Genomic DNA, 202 nt, shown 5'->3' with positions numbered 1-202 from the left:
AGAAGAGGCTCAACGCCCATGCAAACCTGGGATCCAGTCGCCCCCTGCAGGTGAAGTCCTCAATCTATTTTTTTCTCTTCATCAAACATTTAGAGCTCCACACAAACACACAGCAGCATCCCACCGTGTACACGGTAAAGTGAATACACAAAGACATGAACTATGGTTTCATGTATCCAAATACTCACTTCCCTCTAGATAA

This window comes from Etheostoma cragini, chromosome 3, assembly GCF_013103735.1.
Source record: "Etheostoma cragini isolate CJK2018 chromosome 3, CSU_Ecrag_1.0, whole genome shotgun sequence".
Lineage (NCBI taxonomy): Eukaryota > Metazoa > Chordata > Actinopteri > Perciformes > Percidae > Etheostoma > Etheostoma cragini.
This window is presented reverse-complemented; position numbering follows the sequence as displayed.